Source organism: Rhamphochromis longiceps, linkage group LG14, assembly GCF_057381845.1.
Source record: "Rhamphochromis longiceps isolate RC_006_pf linkage group LG14, R_longiceps_female_GT1.1, whole genome shotgun sequence".
NCBI classification, from domain to species: domain Eukaryota; kingdom Metazoa; phylum Chordata; class Actinopteri; order Cichliformes; family Cichlidae; genus Rhamphochromis; species Rhamphochromis longiceps.
This window is the reverse complement of record NC_140570.1, coordinates 42,373,337-42,393,598: the sequence shown is the minus strand read 5'-3', so window position 1 is coordinate 42,393,598 and position 20,262 is coordinate 42,373,337. Positions and strand designations below refer to the sequence as shown.

Below are 20,262 nucleotides of genomic sequence, written 5' to 3'. Positions count from 1 at the left end.
GGTGTGGCAACTGCTGGGCCGACAGTCTTTGGCCAACAAAAGCGAATACACCCTGAGGGAGATGCCAACCTCCATACCTGTAAGTGTTTTTCTTCTTCTTCTTTTCCACACACTGCAGTTTTTTTTTGTCATCCATCTGAGGGCATGTTTGCACTTTTTATTTGGCCTCCAAACACCACCCACCCATTTGTTTTACTTCAAACGCATTCAAATAAACCCTCTCACACTGAGACTGATATACGTTCTCCACCTTACCCATTGTAAATTTCCACACAGTTTTCGTTTTGCACCCTATCCGGTGCATTCTTGTTCAAAGCCTCTCATTTTACTCCACAGGATTTGATTGACAGACTGATTGCCGTGAATTCGGATGGGAAGATTCATTCTCTCTTCCACTACGAAGAGAGTCACACATTCGGCCTAAGGTGGGATTCATTATTTTTTTCATATTACTTAACATCAGTGGGGAAGTAGACGATATCAGATTATCACCTGGTGACTGCACACACACTTCAGCCTCTGGCAATAGGAGACTGGCATGGTGACGTAATCGGCCTTAAAATGCGGCCTTTAAGGCTGCAGACCCTGAATTGGGATACAGCCTCTGAATCGCTGCATCTTGTAGCTGTGTCGTCTTAAATTGGTCATGTGATTTTGACGCGCCGGCGCGTCCGGCAACCCCAGAGGTTTAACTTAATATTTAAGTGTCTCTTGGTTTTAGACTAGTTGTTTAGTCTAATTTGATGTTTTAAACCAGAAAAGGAAGAAGAGGGCTTAGAATTACAGGTAAGAACTGCTCAGTGGTATGTGATAAACTGTAAATGTAAAGCTTACAGGTCAGTCCTCATGTTTTTAAATCAGATTTTGAGTCTGTACATGGCACATTATGCTTTTGCATGTTGTGAAATGTGCTGCAAAACAAACTGAGGTAAACTAACTGGTTTACTGTGATGGATTTAAAGTGCGTGTGACTGGTGCGCAGTGGCTGTGGTGCTCACGGTCAGAGTTCAGTCACAAAGAGGGTAACAGAGATGAATTTAAAGTTAAGGTGATGGTGCTTAGATTCATTCACAGACTGAAACCTTCACACCAACTTTATCCTGTGTCTCTTAGTTTTAGACTAGTTGTTTAGTCTATTTTGATGTTTTAAACCATATCACAGGGTTTTTACTTCACCATTTACGGGGTTTTAACAAGCAAACAAAAGACAGATCGTGATGTTTGAAAATGTTTTGGAAATATTCTTTAAAGATTAGATGTAAAATACGCAGAGGATAAATTCAATTGGTTTATTAGTTTATTACATAAGTTGAAAAAAAGTTAAACAAGTAAATAAAGAAACAACGTAAAAGAAAAGTAAACAAAACAAATCGGTAAATAAAGGAAAATGGTAATAAGAAGGGGAAAAAAAAGAAAAGAGAAAACCCCAACAATCCCCTCTGAGCAAGCACTAGGCGACAGTGGGGAAGAAAAACTGCCTTTAAACGGGCAGAAACTTCCGGCAGAACCAGGCTCACGAGGGGCAGTCAACTGCCGGGACTGGTTGGGGTGAAAAAAGATGAAGGAGAGAGGGAAGAAGTGTTAGGAGAGAAGGGGAGAGGAGAGGTGAAAATTAAGATGGAACAGAGGTGGAGGGAGACGAGGTGACGTCAGCAGTAGAAAAAATAGAAAGAGTAGAAAAAGCAGGAGTGTCCCTCCTCCAGAAGAAGCGGAAACGTTTTTTCTTCTTTTCCATGAGCTTTTCCACGACCACTTTTTTCTCTAGGATGAGGGTTCTCAACTGATCGGTTGTTTCTTCAACTTCCTTCTCAAGTTTCTGGCATCTTTGCTCCATTTCTTTTAATAGATTGCACTTGTCTGTATTTTGCTGTTGTTTTTCCTTGTGCATCTTTTCTAACTGCTCATTTCTTCTTGTGATTTCTTGAAGCTTACGCTGCAGGTCTTCATTTATTTTCTCTTGTTGCTGCTTTTGTGCAAGCATTTCAGCGTTTTCACACTTCAAGTTGTCTGAGTTCAACAACATCTCATTAATGACCTCTGAGTGTTTTTTCGCCATTTCATTGATCCTACGCTGCATCTTTGAACGTCGTTTTTCCAATACTTCTCCTTCCAGTTCAGGTGTTCTGTCCTTCATTGTATTAATTTGTTCAGTTGTAGATTTCTTCTCTCCAAGTCCTGGAGAATACGTTTTTTTTCTTTTTCCTGTTGCTCTTTCTCTTGAAGAAGCTCTTTATTTTTGCACTCTGTTTCATCCAGCCTGACTGGATTTGGATTTATTGAAGAAGGACCACCAAAATCTTTGTTCTATTTGGTGTACATGTTAAGAGTTGCTGGACTAACAGTTGGTTTGATTTGCTTCAGAGAATCCTCAAAGTCTTTCATCTTAATGTTGCGCACCTCAGCAGCAGCTATAACACGGACTTGTTCTGGTGCCAACTCTCTTATTGGGCCAAGTGCAGCATCTTTGGCTAATGCTGTCAAATCGCTCCCTGAATATCCTTCAGTCACTTTTGCAAGACAGGACAGTTCGTCTTGGCTCAGTGGACTCCCGTGCGTTCCCAAAAGATTTTTCAGCAGCGTAAATCTTGTCTTCTCATCGGGTAAGGTCACATATACTCTTTTTGCAAAGCGCCTTAATATTGCTTCATCGAGCTCCTGGGGCCTGTTCGTTGCTCCCATTACAAGTACTCTGTCATCCTTTCCTGACTGCAACCCGTCAAACTCAATGAGGAACTCAGTTTTTAAACGGCGAGAGGCGTCGTGCTCCCCCTCCCTCCTTTGACAGAGCAAGCCGTCCACTTCATCGATGAAGATTACTGAGGGCTGTCTCTCTCTTGCAACTGCAAAGAGTGCTCGTACGAGCTTCTCGCCTTCTCCCACATATTTGGAGGTCAAACTAGCAGCACTGATGTTGAAGAATGTTGCATTAGACTCTGCAGCAACTGCTTTGGCGAGCATGGTCTTCCCATTTCCTGGTGGGCCAAATAAAAGCAAGCCACGTGCAGGAGCTCTCAGACCAGTAAAGAGATCAGGTCTTAAGGCAGGAAGGATGACAATTTCTTGAAGTGCTTGCTTTGCCAGATCCTGCCCTGCGATGTCATCAAATGACACAGTCGCTCCACTGTATACAATTTCATTTGTAATTAAGCTGACCAGTTTACTGTCCACATTCTTTTTCATATCCCTCTTCGGGGGCTGTTTCACAGCTGCCGGTCTTCCATTCTGAGTTTTTCCCACCCGAGTGGTTTTCTTTGCATCAGTTATTCTTAATGGAGGTCTTACAGAAGTGGAGGGTCTGATGGTGGTGGAAACACCTGCGGGTTGACTTTTAGGAACTGACTTTGGCTTACTTGCAATTGTTTTGGTCGACATTTCTCTTGCGCGACTTCCCCCCTGTTCACAGTCATAACACGGTAAACTAGTCATAAACGAAAACGTTTAGGCTATTTATCGCATTTAAAGGTCTTTCTTTGGGACAACGTCACAGAACACAGAAACGTCACAGGGCTTTGGAGCGTGATGTTACAGAGGTTTACAAATACTTTCAAATATAGCTCTGGTCGAACGTTTGAAGGCTGCGAACAAACTGACTAAAACTTGCTGCTCCTGACCCCTATTTATAGAAAAACTTCAAAGGCTCAAAGGCATGTGCTTGTGACATCATCACATGTCCTTGTGACATCATCACATGTCCTTGTGACATCATCACATGTCCTTGTGACATCATCACTCTTCATGAATCAGATTGTCACATGACATTTTAGAATGGGGATGTTTTTTTTTAAACCGTTTTCAAATTTAACCCTCTGTGGTCCAGGGTATAATTGGCCGTTCTTGACTATTTTTGATTTTACCTCTATATTTCACCTTTAAAATATGTTTTTCTTGCCTTATTTGGCACCATTATTTTCAGCACAACCTCAAATATCTGAAATTTGAGTTATTGTTTTCATTTTGGTATACTATATTAGCACAGTTGATCTAAATTAATAACACAATAAATTGTGTGTGCATCTCCTGTTTTGTCATGGTTGTATGTCCCGGTTCGTGACAGGCTGCATGAGCTCATCTGGTGGGAGTGTAGTACTGTAGTATTTCAGGCATAAAAACGTGGTTTTCACAGACCTTGTCACAGGGTCTGAGTCTAAGATTCAAATTGTAAACACACAAACACTCAGGCTTGCTGCAAACCTTAGCTGATCCCCCGTGGGCTTAATTTACTGCCATTGTTTACGCACCATTGTAATTGCTTCTCTAGTTTGGCATTACACTTTAATTATGGAATGTAATTATATTTTGTCTATTTTTAGTTGTGGCATTGTGTTGTAATTAATGAAGGGCCTGCACACTCCAATATCAATTTACAATTTAAATTCTCCACAGCATGTTTAACTACATTATGTTGTGCCTTTCCAGAATCCCAGATTTACTTACACATCTCCCTTTATGATACATTAGTACTACATTTGACCTAAACCTTTTCCATCCTTTTTCCAAACTCTCATTCATTTTTTACCTGATAACCAAAAACTGTGATAGTGAAAGGCTGAAATATTTCTAGGGGTATGAGATTTCTGTGTGTTTTCTGTAGGTGAGCAGCTGCGAGAAGTTTGGCTACGGGGTGATGGTGACACAGGTGGCAGCAACTGCTCCGGGAGTTGTGGCTCTGCACAGTTCAGGTACTATTGCAGTTATTTGGACACAACAAACACTTGTCAGCTGTGATGCTTAAGGCTTATATTATAAGTTGTTGTTGTTGTTTTTGTGTTGTCGGTATAAAGGAGACTTAAGGCAGCTTAGGGAGAAATGTATTTGTCAAACCGTTTTTGTTTGGGTAAGAAAGAGTAAGAAGAGGCGTTCTTTTTTGATAAATGGATTCACATATCAGTTGTATACTGATACTAGGTTTATCCATATGCAAAAGGCTCCAGGAAATACCGTACTCTTGTCAAAAGAGGTCAAAAAATGAAGCTAGTGAACAAATATTTTAATCCTGCATTCTTTCTATTGGCTAGAAGGGGCGACTCAACTGGTTATGGGAAAAGAAGTCTGATTACTTATCAGCCCTTCGCTTATAACAGCACCGCTGCGTTCTGAAACCTATTCTCTCCTATGACTTTACCCACGCAAGAACAGTTCCCTGCTGTGTTGAGCAGCGCTGGCTGTGGAGCACTCATGTGTTCCATGATGTGACATATGTTTGTGCCATCGATAAAAAGGCAGACTGACAGAAAGAAGGATGACCTCAAAAAGTGATATAGTCCAGACAGAGCTTACAAATGATGGGCCATTTGCTAAACCTGCAGCACACACTGCTTTCTATGTGAAAGAACCATTCTGTGAGAAAAACTCTACTGCTCATTTGATCTATGACCTCTGAAAAACAGTTCATGATTTCCATTACTATTCAATTATATAAAAAAAGTACATTCCCTGGGTTATACAGCACTGATATGCAAAGCTTAATTGTATATCTGTAACTCTAGAACTGCAGTATTTATAGTTTTCTTAGTTTAATATTTCAATTTCATATTCTTCTTCTAAGTATAAAATCCCTTTTGTTATATTTGTCTCGTTAATTTAACTGAAATACACTGAAAATTGCTCACAAATTAAGGTTTATGTGTCAATACAAATGCAGGTTTTATTGCTGGGAGCTTCCCGTGATGCACTGACTATTTCTTCTTCCATGACACTAATGTTTTGTCTTTGCTTCATCATTTATGTACTGTACTGTATCCCCAGTTTTCCAGCGAGGGCTGCGTACATTTTGATTGCATTAACGTTTTTATCCAGCCTTTATGTGCAAGCTTGAGCTGCAAAATTCAAATGTAGTTACTGACAGGCCAAAGTGCAACAGGGAAGAGATTAAATGGGATCAAAGGGAGTGGCATTATAAATTCCTTCCTTCCTGAGATTCAAATCCTCCAATCAAAACGGTGCCAGCAATGCAAAGACAGATTTCTTTAAAAGATTGCACACAATAACAAAGTCAGTCGTTTATTTATTAAAGCACTGTTAATAATTTTAGTTGCTGCTATTTCAAATAAATGTTTGGTACAACAAATTTCTCCGTGTTCTGTCTCAGGCTTTATTCGGGCCCTGGTACTAGAGCTATGGTCTGTTCTTGAGTGCAGCAGTGACGACATCAGAGTGGTCCGTCCCAAACCAACTCCCATTGACCCCACAGATAGGAGTTGCATTAAGGTATTGTATGTATGTGCGTGCGTGTGTGTGTGAGAGAGAGAGGGAGAAGGAGAAACTTCCTGGAGCCCACAATGCCCCAATTTTTAGATATCTACATAATAGTACAGACACAGATCTCTTAGAAGTTTTGCTTTTCCATCATGTTTTTAGCTCACTGGTTACAAAGGTGTTTAAATTGATTAAAATTAAATTGATTCCAATTATTATTAACCCAGGACTCAGAATAGTGGTCCATGTGTTGCTGTGATACCAGCAGCCATGTAGAAAATTCACTTGTGAATATTCATATTTAAGAAACTGGCAATAGTGATTTTGTTAACAAGAAAGGCTTTTTGCTGATTGGTTTATGGGTGTCTGGGCAAATAAGCCTTACTTTCATAAGACTGCATTTTTAGTTATGTTTTTGGCAGAATTTCTCTCAGGAAAGCTTCAACAAGCTCCAGCGTGAGCCTGTCTGTGTGTGTCTGATGCTTGGCCTCTGACAGCAGCCAAGTCATCTCTCTCAGAGAGACTAGCCAAGTGAATACGGACAGCCAGTGATGTGTAAACTGTGTCCTGCCACAGGCGACTTTAAAGTCTGCCTTATCAGTGGGTTATACATATATGCTGAGGTCAAAGGAAAACTAAATATACACACACCAGCACTTTGGTGAATTAACTCGAGTCTTTGCTTTAATCTGTGCTAAGTACAGTAGGAGGTTTGGTAGTACATATGAAGATAAGTTCACACATGCACAGAAACATCAGAAGACACATGAAAGTATAGATATTTCTATTTTAGAAAAAAAAATCCATCGTATCTTGTTTTTTTCTTTACGTTTCTTTGAAGCTGTTTAATATAATCTAAGTTGTAGCTCGTTTGTGCAAGTGTCTCTCTTTTTTTCCTTTGATGCTTTTGATGATATGTTTTCCCTGTTCTACCAGACCCAGTGAAAAATGCAGGGAGCTTTCCTGTAGTTTAATATTCTTCAGGCTGCAATAGGTTTCTGCTCAACCACTCTGCTCAGAATATATGTCTTATTCAGTTTTGAGAGTGTGGTAAACCATGTTTTATCTTTGCAATCATAAATTCTTTTTACATTTTGTTTTGCTTTGAATACTACAGATATTATTTGTCATATTATCGGTAGTGTTTGTAGTTGAATAGTGTTATATTATTATTATGTGTTAGGATTTGATCAATCCATGACGTGCACAAATGCATTCACAATGGTCTTTAAAAGCAAATACATTTTTTCTCTCTAACAGCTGCTGTATTTACTTTCCTCTTCAGTCCTTCCTGTACTTGGTCAACCTCCTCTCCTCTTCCCAGTCGGTGTGGCAACTGCTGGGCCGACAGTCTTTGGCCAACAAAAGCGAATACACCCTGAGGGAGATGCCAACCTCCATACCTGTAAGTGTTTTTCTTCTTCTTCTTTTCCACACACTGCAGTTTTTTTTTGTCATCCATCTGAGGGCATGTTTGCACTTTTTATTTGGCCTCCAAACACCACCCACCCATTTGTTTTACTTCAAACGCATTCAAATAAACCCTCTCACACTGAGACTGATATACGTTCTCCACCTTACCCATTGTAAATTTCCACACAGTTTTCGTTTTGCACCCTATCCGGTGCATTCTTGTTCAAAGCCTCTCATTTTACTCCACAGGATTTGATTGACAGACTGATTGCCGTGAATTCGGATGGGAAGATTCATTCTCTCTTCCACTACGAAGAGAGTCACACATTCGGCCTAAGGTGGGATTCATTATTTTTTTCATATTACTTAACATCAGTGGGGAAGTAGACGATATCAGATTATCACCTGGTGACTGCACACACACTTCAGCCTCTGGCAATAGGAGACTGGCATGGTGACGTAATCGGCCTTAAAATGCGGCCTTTAAGGCTGCAGACCCTGAATTGGGATACAGCCTCTGAATCGCTGCATCTTGTAGCTGTGTCGTCTTAAATTGGTCATGTGATTTTGACGCGCCGGCGCGTCCGGCAACCCCAGAGGTTTAACTTAATATTTAAGTGTCTCTTGGTTTTAGACTAGTTGTTTAGTCTAATTTGATGTTTTAAACCAGAAAAGGAAGAAGAGGGCTTAGAATTACAGGTAAGAACTGCTCAGTGGTATGTGATAAACTGTAAATGTAAAGCTTACAGGTCAGTCCTCATGTTTTTAAATCAGATTTTGAGTCTGTACATGGCACATTATGCTTTTGCATGTTGTGAAATGTGCTGCAAAACAAACTGAGGTAAACTAACTGGTTTACTGTGATGGATTTAAAGTGTGTGTGACTGGTGCGCAGTGGCTGTGGTGCTCACGGTCAGAGTTCAGTCACAAAGAGGGTAACAGAGATGAATTTAAAGTTAAGGTGATGGTGCTTAGATTCATTCACAGACTGAAACCTTCACACCAACTTTATCCTGTGTCTCTTAGTTTTAGACTAGTTGTTTAGTCTATTTTGATGTTTTAAACCATATCACAGGGTTTTTACTTCACCATTTACGGGGTTTTAACAAGCAAACAAAAGACAGATCGTGATGTTTGAAAATGTTTTGGAAATATTCTTTAAAGATTAGATGTAAAATACGCAGAGGATAAATTCAATTGGTTTATTAGTTTATTACATAAGTTGAAAAAAAGTTAAACAAGTAAATAAAGAAACAACGTAAAAGAAAAGTAAACAAAACAAATCGGTAAATAAAGGAAAATGGTAATAAGAAGGGGAAAAAAAAGAAAAGAGAAAACCCCAACAATCCCCTCTGAGCAAGCACTAGGCGACAGTGGGGAAGAAAAACTGCCTTTAAACGGGCAGAAACTTCCGGCAGAACCAGGCTCACGAGGGGCAGTCAACTGCCGGGACTGGTTGGGGTGAAAAAAGATGAAGGAGAGAGGGAAGAAGTGTTAGGAGAGAAGGGGAGAGGAGAGGTGAAAATTAAGATGGAACAGAGGTGGAGGGAGACGAGGTGACGTCAGCAGTAGAAAAAATAGAAAGAGTAGAAAAAGCAGGAGTGTCCCTCCTCCAGAAGAAGCGGAAACGTTTTTTCTTCTTTTCCATGAGCTTTTCCACGACCACTTTTTTCTCTAGGATGAGGGTTCTCAACTGATCGGTTGTTTCTTCAACTTCCTTCTCAAGTTTCTGGCATCTTTGCTCCATTTCTTTTAATAGATTGCACTTGTCTGTATTTTGCTGTTGTTTTTCCTTGTGCATCTTTTCTAACTGCTCATTTCTTCTTGTGATTTCTTGAAGCTTACGCTGCAGGTCTTCATTTATTTTCTCTTGTTGCTGCTTTTGTGCAAGCATTTCAGCGTTTTCACACTTCAAGTTGTCTGAGTTCAACAACATCTCATTAATGACCTCTGAGTGTTTTTTCGCCATTTCATTGATCCTACGCTGCATCTTTGAACGTCGTTTTTCCAATACTTCTCCTTCCAGTTCAGGTGTTCTGTCCTTCATTGTATTAATTTGTTCAGTTGTAGATTTCTTCTCTCCAAGTCCTGGAGAATACGTTTTTTTTCTTTTTCCTGTTGCTCTTTCTCTTGAAGAAGCTCTTTATTTTTGCACTCTGTTTCATCCAGCCTGACTGGATTTGGATTTATTGAAGAAGGACCACCAAAATCTTTGTTCTATTTGGTGTACATGTTAAGAGTTGCTGGACTAACAGTTGGTTTGATTTGCTTCAGAGAATCCTCAAAGTCTTTTATCTTAATGTTGCGCACCTCAGCAGCAGCTATAACACGGACTTGTTCTGGTGCCAACTCTCTTATTGGGCCAAGTGCAGCATCTTTGGCTAATGCTGTCAAATCGCTCCCTGAATATCCTTCAGTCACTTTTGCAAGACAGGACAGTTCGTCTTGGCTCAGTGGACTCCCGTGCGTTCCCAAAAGATTTTTCAGCAGCGTAAATCTTGTCTTCTCATCGGGTAAGGTCACATATACTCTTTTTGCAAAGCGCCTTAATATTGCTTCATCGAGCTCCTGGGGCCTGTTCGTTGCTCCCATTACAAGTACTCTGTCATCCTTTCCTGACTGCAACCCGTCAAACTCAATGAGGAACTCAGTTTTTAAACGGCGAGAGGCGTCGTGCTCCCCCTCCCTCCTTTGACAGAGCAAGCCGTCCACTTCATCGATGAAGATTACTGAGGGCTGTCTCTCTCTTGCAACTGCAAAGAGTGCTCGTACGAGCTTCTCGCCTTCTCCCACATATTTGGAGGTCAAACTAGCAGCACTGATGTTGAAGAATGTTGCATTAGACTCTGCAGCAACTGCTTTGGCGAGCATGGTCTTCCCATTTCCTGGTGGGCCAAATAAAAGCAAGCCACGTGCAGGAGCTCTCAGACCAGTAAAGAGATCAGGTCTTAAGGCAGGAAGGATGACAATTTCTTGAAGTGCTTGCTTTGCCAGATCCTGCCCTGCGATGTCATCAAATGACACAGTCGCTCCACTGTATACAATTTCATTTGTAATTAAGCTGACCAGTTTACTGTCCACATTCTTTTTCATATCCCTCTTCGGGGGCTGTTTCACAGCTGCCGGTCTTCCATTCTGAGTTTTTCCCACCCGAGCGGTTTTCTTTGCATCAGTTATTCTTAATGGAGGTCTTACAGAAGTGGAGGGTCTGATGGTGGTGGAAACACCTGCGGGTTGACTTTTAGGAACTGACTTTGGCTTACTTGCAATTGTTTTGGTCGACATTTCTCTTGCGCGACTTCCCCCCTGTTCACAGTCATAACACGGTAAACTAGTCATAAACGAAAACGTTTAGGCTATTTATCGCATTTAAAGGTCTTTCTTTGGGACAACGTCACAGAACACAGAAACGTCACAGGGCTTTGGAGCGTGATGTTACAGAGGTTTACAAATACTTTCAAATATAGCTCTGGTCGAACGTTTGAAGGCTGCGAACAAACTGACTAAAACTTGCTGCTCCTTACCCCTATTTATAGAAAAACTTCAAAGGCTCAAAGGCATGTGCTTGTGACATCATCACATGTCCTTGTGACATCATCACATGTCCTTGTGACATCATCACTCTTCATGAATCAGATTGTCACATGACATTTTAGAATGGGGATGTTTTTTTTTAAACCGTTTTCAAATTTAACCCTCTGTGGTCCAGGGTATAATTGGCCGTTCTTGACTATTTTTGATTTTACCTCTATATTTCACCTTTAAAATATGTTTTTCTTGCCTTATTTGGCACCATTATTTTCAGCACAACCTCAAATATCTGAAATTTGAGTTATTGTTTTCATTTTGGTATACTATATTAGCACAGTTGATCTAAATTAATAACACAATAAATTGTGTGTGCATCTCCTGTTTTGTCATGGTTGTATGTCCCGGTTCGTGACAGGCTGCATGAGCTCATCTGGTGGGAGTGTAGTACTGTAGTATTTCAGGCATAAAAACGTGGTTTTCACAGACCTTGTCACAGGGTCTGAGTCTAAGATTCAAATTGTAAACACACAAACACTCAGGCTTGCTGCAAACCTTAGCTGATCCCCCGTGGGCTTAATTTACTGCCATTGTTTACGCACCATTGTAATTGCTTCTCTAGTTTGGCATTACACTTTAATTATGGAATGTAATTATATTTTGTCTATTTTTAGTTGTGGCATTGTGTTGTAATTAATGAAGGGCCTGCACACTCCAATATCAATTTACAATTTAAATTCTCCACAGCATGTTTAACTACATTATGTTGTGCCTTTCCAGAATCCCAGATTTACTTACACATCTCCCTTTATGATACATTAGTACTACATTTGACCTAAACCTTTTCCATCCTTTTTCCAAACTCTCATTCATTTTTTACCTGATAACCAAAAACTGTGATAGTGAAAGGCTGAAATATTTCTAGGGGTATGAGATTTCTGTGTGTTTTCTGTAGGTGAGCAGCTGCGAGAAGTTTGGCTACGGGGTGATGGTGACACAGGTGGCAGCAACTGCTCCGGGAGTTGTGGCTCTGCACAGTTCAGGTACTATTGCAGTTATTTGGACACAACAAACACTTGTCAGCTGTGATGCTTAAGGCTTATATTATAAGTTGTTGTTGTTGTTTTTGTGTTGTCGGTATAAAGGAGACTTAAGGCAGCTTAGGGAGAAATGTATTTGTCAAACCGTTTTTGTTTGGGTAAGAAAGAGTAAGAAGAGGCGTTCTTTTTTGATAAATGGATTCACATATCAGTTGTATACTGATACTAGGTTTATCCATATGCAAAAGGCTCCAGGAAATACCGTACTCTTGTCAAAAGAGGTCAAAAAATGAAGCTAGTGAACAAATATTTTAATCCTGCATTCTTTCTATTGGCTAGAAGGGGCGACTCAACTGGTTATGGGAAAAGAAGTCTGATTACTTATCAGCCCTTCGCTTATAACAGCACCGCTGCGTTCTGAAACCTATTCTCTCCTATGACTTTACCCACGCAAGAACAGTTCCCTGCTGTGTTGAGCAGCGCTGGCTGTGGAGCACTCATGTGTTCCATGATGTGACATATGTTTGTGCCATCGATAAAAAGGCAGACTGACAGAAAGAAGGATGACCTCAAAAAGTGATATAGTCCAGACAGAGCTTACAAATGATGGGCCATTTGCTAAACCTGCAGCACACACTGCTTTCTATGTGAAAGAACCATTCTGTGAGAAAAACTCTACTGCTCATTTGATCTATGACCTCTGAAAAACAGTTCATGATTTCCATTACTATTCAATTATAAAAAAAAAAAAAGTACATTCCCTGGGTTATACAGCACTGATATGCAAAGCTTAATTGTATATCTGTAACTCTAGAACTGCAGTATTTATAGTTTTCTTAGTTTAATATTTCAATTTCATATTCTTCTTCTAAGTATAAAATCCCTTTTGTTATATTTGTCTCGTTAATTTAACTGAAATACACTGAAAATTGCTCACAAATTAAGGTTTATGTGTCAATACAAATGCAGGTTTTATTGCTGGGAGCTTCCCGTGATGCACTGACTATTTCTTCTTCCATGACACTAATGTTTTGTCTTTGCTTCATCATTTATGTACTGTACTGTATCCCCAGTTTTCCAGCGAGGGCTGCGTACATTTTGATTGCATTAACGTTTTTATCCAGCCTTTATGTGCAAGCTTGAGCTGCAAAATTCAAATGTAGTTACTGACAGGCCAAAGTGCAACAGGGAAGAGATTAAATGGGATCAAAGGGAGTGGCATTATAAATTCCTTCCTTCCTGAGATTCAAATCCTCCAATCAAAACGGTGCCAGCAATGCAAAGACAGATTTCTTTAAAAGATTGCACACAATAACAAAGTCAGTCGTTTATTTATTAAAGCACTGTTAATAATTTTAGTTGCTGCTATTTCAAATAAATGTTTGGTACAACAAATTTCTCCGTGTTCTGTCTCAGGCTTTATTCGGGCCCTGGTACTAGAGCTATGGTCTGTTCTTGAGTGCAGCAGTGACGACATCAGAGTGGTCCGTCCCAAACCAACTCCCATTGACCCCACAGATAGGAGTTGCATTAAGGTATTGTATGTATGTGCGTGCGTGTGTGTGTGAGAGAGAGAGGGAGAAGGAGAAACTTCCTGGAGCCCACAATGCCCCAATTTTTAGATATCTACATAATAGTACAGACACAGATCTCTTAGAAGTTTTGCTTTTCCATCATGTTTTTAGCTCACTGGTTACAAAGGTGTTTAAATTGATTAAAATTAAATTGATTCCAATTATTATTAACCCAGGACTCAGAATAGTGGTCCATGTGTTGCTGTGATACCAGCAGCCATGTAGAAAATTCACTTGTGAATATTCATATTTAAGAAACTGGCAATAGTGATTTTGTTAACAAGAAAGGCTTTTTGCTGATTGGTTTATGGGTGTCTGGGCAAATAAGCCTTACTTTCATAAGACTGCATTTTTAGTTATGTTTTTGGCAGAATTTCTCTCAGGAAAGCTTCAACAAGCTCCAGCGTGAGCCTGTCTGTGTGTGTCTGATGCTTGGCCTCTGACAGCAGCCAAGTCATCTCTCTCAGAGAGACTAGCCAAGTGAATACGGACAGCCAGTGATGTGTAAACTGTGTCCTGCCACAGGCGACTTTAAAGTCTGCCTTATCAGTGGGTTATACATATATGCTGAGGTCAAAGGAAAACTAAATATACACACACCAGCACTTTGGTGAATTAACTCGAGTCTTTGCTTTAATCTGTGCTAAGTACAGTAGGAGGTTTGGTAGTACATATGAAGATAAGTTCACACATGCACAGAAACATCAGAAGACACATGAAAGTATAGATATTTCTATTTTAGAAAAAAAAATCCATCGTATCTTGTTTTTTTCTTTACGTTTCTTTGAAGCTGTTTAATATAATCTAAGTTGTAGCTCGTTTGTGCAAGTGTCTCTCTTTTTTTCCTTTGATGCTTTTGATGATATGTTTTCCCTGTTCTACCAGACCCAGTGAAAAATGCAGGGAGCTTTCCTGTAGTTTAATATTCTTCAGGCTGCAATAGGTTTCTGCTCAACCACTCTGCTCAGAATATATGTCTTATTCAGTTTTGAGAGTGTGGTAAACCATGTTTTATCTTTGCAATCATAAATTCTTTTTACATTTTGTTTTGCTTTGAATACTACAGATATTATTTGTCATATTATCGGTAGTGTTTGTAGTTGAATAGTGTTATATTATTATTATGTGTTAGGATTTGATCAATCCATGACGTGCACAAATGCATTCACAATGGTCTTTAAAAGCAAATACATTTTTTCTCTCTAACAGCTGCTGTATTTACTTTCCTCTTCAGTCCTTCCTGTACTTGGTCAACCTCCTCTCCTCTTCCCAGTCGGTGTGGCAACTGCTGGGCCGACAGTCTTTGGCCAACAAAAGCGAATACACCCTGAGGGAGATGCCAACCTCCATACCTGTAAGTGTTTTTCTTCTTCTTCTTTTCCACACACTGCAGTTTTTTTTTGTCATCCATCTGAGGGCATGTTTGCACTTTTTATTTGGCCTCCAAACACCACCCACCCATTTGTTTTACTTCAAACGCATTCAAATAAACCCTCTCACACTGAGACTGATATACGTTCTCCACCTTACCCATTGTAAATTTCCACACAGTTTTCGTTTTGCACCCTATCCGGTGCATTCTTGTTCAAAGCCTCTCATTTTACTCCACAGGATTTGATTGACAGACTGATTGCCGTGAATTCGGATGGGAAGATTCATTCTCTCTTCCACTACGAAGAGAGTCACACATTCGGCCTAAGGTGGGATTCATTATTTTTTTCATATTACTTAACATCAGTGGGGAAGTAGACGATATCAGATTATCACCTGGTGACTGCACACACACTTCAGCCTCTGGCAATAGGAGACTGGCATGGTGACGTAATCGGCCTTAAAATGCGGCCTTTAAGGCTGCAGACCCTGAATTGGGATACAGCCTCTGAATCGCTGCATCTTGTAGCTGTGTCGTCTTAAATTGGTCATGTGATTTTGACGCGCCGGCGCGTCCGGCAACCCCAGAGGTTTAACTTAATATTTAAGTGTCTCTTGGTTTTAGACTAGTTGTTTAGTCTAATTTGATGTTTTAAACCAGAAAAGGAAGAAGAGGGCTTAGAATTACAGGTAAGAACTGCTCAGTGGTATGTGATAAACTGTAAATGTAAAGCTTACAGGTCAGTCCTCATGTTTTTAAATCAGATTTTGAGTCTGTACATGGCACATTATGCTTTTGCATGTTGTGAAATGTGCTGCAAAACAAACTGAGGTAAACTAACTGGTTTACTGTGATGGATTTAAAGTGTGTGTGACTGGTGCGCAGTGGCTGTGGTGCTCACGGTCAGAGTTCAGTCACAAAGAGGGTAACAGAGATGAATTTAAAGTTAAGGTGATGGTGCTTAGATTCATTCACAGACTGAAACCTTCACACCAACTTTATCCTGTGTCTCTTAGTTTTAGACTAGTTGTTTAGTCTATTTTGATGTTTTAAACCATATCACAGGGTTTTTACTTCACCATTTACGGGGTTTTAACAAGCAAACAAAAGACAGATCGTGATGTTTGAAAATGTTTTGGAAATATTCTTTAAAGATTAGATGTAAAATACGCAGAGGATAAATTCAATTGGTTTATTAGTTTATTACATAAGTTGAAAAAAAGTTAAACAAGTAAATAAAGAAACAACGTAAAAGAAAAGTAAACAAAACAAATCGGTAAATAAAGGAAAATGGTAATAAGAAGGGGAAAAAAAAGAAAAGAGAAAACCCCAACAATCCCCTCTGAGCAAGCACTAGGCGACAGTGGGGAAGAAAAACTGCCTTTAAACGGGCAGAAACTTCCGGCAGAACCAGGCTCACGAGGGGCAGTCAACTGCCGGGACTGGTTGGGGTGAAAAAAGATGAAGGAGAGAGGGAAGAAGTGTTAGGAGAGAAGGGGAGAGGAGAGGTGAAAATTAAGATGGAACAGAGGTGGAGGGAGACGAGGTGACGTCAGCAGTAGAAAAAATAGAAAGAGTAGAAAAAGCAGGAGTGTCCCTCCTCCAGAAGAAGCGGAAACGTTTTTTCTTCTTTTCCATGAGCTTTTCCACGACCACTTTTTTCTCTAGGATGAGGGTTCTCAACTGATCGGTTGTTTCTTCAACTTCCTTCTCAAGTTTCTGGCATCTTTGCTCCATTTCTTTTAATAGATTGCACTTGTCTGTATTTTGCTGTTGTTTTTCCTTGTGCATCTTTTCTAACTGCTCATTTCTTCTTGTGATTTCTTGAAGCTTACGCTGCAGGTCTTCATTTATTTTCTCTTGTTGCTGCTTTTGTGCAAGCATTTCAGCGTTTTCACACTTCAAGTTGTCTGAGTTCAACAACATCTCATTAATGACCTCTGAGTGTTTTTTCGCCATTTCATTGATCCTACGCTGCATCTTTGAACGTCGTTTTTCCAATACTTCTCCTTCCAGTTCAGGTGTTCTGTCCTTCATTGTATTAATTTGTTCAGTTGTAGATTTCTTCTCTCCAAGTCCTGGAGAATACGTTTTTTTTCTTTTTCCTGTTGCTCTTTCTCTTGAAGAAGCTCTTTATTTTTGCACTCTGTTTCATCCAGCCTGACTGGATTTGGATTTATTGAAGAAGGACCACCAAAATCTTTGTTCTATTTGGTGTACATGTTAAGAGTTGCTGGACTAACAGTTGGTTTGATTTGCTTCAGAGAATCCTCAAAGTCTTTTATCTTAATGTTGCGCACCTCAGCAGCAGCTATAACACGGACTTGTTCTGGTGCCAACTCTCTTATTGGGCCAAGTGCAGCATCTTTGGCTAATGCTGTCAAATCGCTCCCTGAATATCCTTCAGTCACTTTTGCAAGACAGGACAGTTCGTCTTGGCTCAGTGGACTCCCGTGCGTTCCCAAAAGATTTTTCAGCAGCGTAAATCTTGTCTTCTCATCGGGTAAGGTCACATATACTCTTTTTGCAAAGCGCCTTAATATTGCTTCATCGAGCTCCTGGGGCCTGTTCGTTGCTCCCATTACAAGTACTCTGTCATCCTTTCCTGACTGCAACCCGTCAAACTCAATGAGGAACTCAGTTTTTAAACGGCGAGAGGCGTCGTGCTCCCCCTCCCTCCTTTGACAGAGCAAGCCGTCCACTTCATCGATGAAGATTACTGAGGGCTGTCTCTCTCTTGCAACTGCAAAGAGTGCTCGTACGAGCTTCTCGCCTTCTCCCACATATTTGGAGGTCAAACTAGCAGCACTGATGTTGAAGAATGTTGCATTAGACTCTGCAGCAACTGCTTTGGCGAGCATGGTCTTCCCATTTCCTGGTGGGCCAAATAAAAGCAAGCCACGTGCAGGAGCTCTCAGACCAGTAAAGAGATCAGGTCTTAAGGCAGGAAGGATGACAATTTCTTGAAGTGCTTGCTTTGCCAGATCCTGCCCTGCGATGTCATCAAATGACACAGTCGCTCCACTGTATACAATTTCATTTGTAATTAAGCTGACCAGTTTACTGTCCACATTCTTTTTCATATCCCTCTTCGGGGGCTGTTTCACAGCTGCCGGTCTTCCATTCTGAGTTTTTCCCACCCGAGCGGTTTTCTTTGCATCAGTTATTCTTAATGGAGGTCTTACAGAAGTGGAGGGTCTGATGGTGGTGGAAACACCTGCGGGTTGACTTTTAGGAACTGACTTTGGCTTACTTGCAATTGTTTTGGTCGACATTTCTCTTGCGCGACTTCCCCCCTGTTCACAGTCATAACACGGTAAACTAGTCATAAACGAAAACGTTTAGGCTATTTATCGCATTTAAAGGTCTTTCTTTGGGACAACGTCACAGAACACAGAAACGTCACAGGGCTTTGGAGCGTGATGTTACAGAGGTTTACAAATACTTTCAAATATAGCTCTGGTCGAACGTTTGAAGGCTGCGAACAAACTGACTAAAACTTGCTGCTCCTTACCCCTATTTATAGAAAAACTTCAAAGGCTCAAAGGCATGTGCTTGTGACATCATCACATGTCCTTGTGACATCATCACATGTCCTTGTGACATCATCACTCTTCATGAATCAGATTGTCACATGACATTTTAGAATGGGGATGTTTTTTTTTAAACCGTTTTCAAATTTAACCCTCTGTGGTCCAGGGTATAATTGGCCGTTCTTGACTATTTTTGATTTTACCTCTATATTTCACCTTTAAAATATGTTTTTCTTGCCTTATTTGGCACCATTATTTTCAGCACAACCTCAAATATCTGAAATTTGAGTTATTGTTTTCATTTTGGTATACTATATTAGCACAGTTGATCTAAATTAATAACACAATAAATTGTGTGTGCATCTCCTGTTTTGTCATGGTTGTATGTCCCGGTTCGTGACAGGCTGCATGAGCTCATCTGGTGGGAGTGTAGTACTGTAGTATTTCAGGCATAAAAACGTGGTTTTCACAGACCTTGTCACAGGGTCTGAGTCTAAGATTCAAATTGTAAACACACAAACACTCAGGCTTGCTGCAAACCTTAGCTGATCCCCCGTGGGCTTAATTTACTGCCATTGTTTACGCACCATTGTAATTGCTTCTCTAGTTTGGCATTACACTTTAATTATGGAATGTAATTATATTTTGTCTATTTTTAGTTGTGGCATTGTGTTGTAATTAATGAAGGGCCTGCACACTCCAATATCAATTTACAATTTAAATTCTCCACAGCATGTTTAACTACATTATGTTGTGCCTTTCCAGAATCCCAGATTTACTTACACATCTCCCTTTATGATACATTAGTACTACATTTGACCTAAACCTTTTCCATCCTTTTTCCAAACTCTCATTCATTTTTTACCTGATAACCAAAAACTGTGATAGTGAAAGGCTGAAATATTTCTAGGGGTATGAGATTTCTGTGTGTTTTCTGTAGGTGAGCAGCTGCGAGAAGTTTGGCTACGGGGTGATGGTGACACAGGTGGCAGCAACTGCTCCGGGAGTTGTGGCTCTGCACAGTTCAGGTACTATTGCAGTTATTTGGACACAACAAACACTTGTCAGCTGTGATGCTTAAGGCTTATATTATAAGTTGTTGTTGTTGTTTTTGTGTTGTCGGTATAAAGGAGACTTAAGGCAGCTTAGGGAGAAATGTATTTGTCAAACCGTTTTTGTTTGGGTAAGAAAGAGTAAGAAGAGGCGTTCTTTTTTGATAAATGGATTCACATATCAGTTGTATACTGATACTAGGTTTATCCATATGCAAAAGGCTCCAGGAAATACCGTACTCTTGTCAAAAGAGGTCAAAAAATGAAGCTAGTGAACAAATATTTTAATCCTGCATTCTTTCTATTGGCTAGAAGGGGCGACTCAACTGGTTATGGGAAAAGAAGTCTGATTACTTATCAGCCCTTCGCTTATAACAGCACCGCTGCGTTCTGAAACCTATTCTCTCCTATGACTTTACCCACGCAAGAACAGTTCCCTGCTGTGTTGAGCAGCGCTGGCTGTGGAGCACTCATGTGTTCCATGATGTGACATATGTTTGTGCCATCGATAAAAAGGCAGACTGACAGAAAGAAGGATGACCTCAAAAAGTGATA

At 40.2% G+C, this 20,262-nt stretch overlaps 1 pseudogene; it reads right to left on the bottom strand.

Annotated features, from left to right (window-relative positions):
- LOC146654884 (uncharacterized) overlaps nt 1-20,190 on the bottom strand; it is a 43,034-nt pseudogene extending 22,844 nt beyond the window's left edge.
- Nucleotides 20,191-20,262: the final 72 nt, after the last annotated feature.